Source organism: Penaeus monodon, chromosome 19 (assembly GCF_015228065.2).
Source record: "Penaeus monodon isolate SGIC_2016 chromosome 19, NSTDA_Pmon_1, whole genome shotgun sequence".
In the NCBI taxonomy this organism is placed as follows: Eukaryota; Metazoa; Arthropoda; class Malacostraca; order Decapoda; family Penaeidae; genus Penaeus; species Penaeus monodon.
The window spans coordinates 40,870,656-40,871,118 of NC_051404.1; the positions used below are offsets into that span (position 1 = coordinate 40,870,656).

The 463-nt window shown below is 52.1% G+C and overlaps 1 protein-coding gene across 1 annotated transcript in view; it reads right to left on the reverse strand.

The window, feature by feature from the left end:
• The window catches only part of LOC119585239 (putative uncharacterized protein MYH16), a gene marked incomplete at its 5' end in the record, with an annotated part of 81,296 nt that overhangs the window by 38,918 nt on the left and 41,915 nt on the right, over positions 1-463 (reverse strand).

Genomic DNA, 463 nt, shown 5'->3' on the forward strand with positions numbered 1-463 from the left:
CACACACACACCGCAGCGAGGAGTGAAAGAGTGCCCCCCCACCCGCGCGCGCGCGCACCCAAGCGGCGGGCGGCCAGTACCGCCCTTCGCTTCCGCCTTTCATTGGGGATTCCGGTTTCGCGGGCGGAGGGGAAGGCGCCGCGAAATAGGCCGGTTATTCGAATTACACGAGAGAACTCTTAATTCGGCGCCGGATATGAATGCGTAATGGGGATATTTTCAATCGCTTTTCTTTTTCTTTTTCTCTCTCTTTCTTCGAGGGGGGGGGGTAGTTGGATGGGCGGGTCGGCGGAGTGTGTGTGTGGGGTGGGGGACGCGTTGTCTTAAAGGAGCTATGAATTTGATCGGTTTCCGTAACGTAGACAGTACTTATTATTTTTCTACATTTTCAGCAAACTTTTAGTTAAGGTTAAATGCGAATCTAGCGCTTTTTTTTGCGCTGCAATTATGATTTTGCAACGTG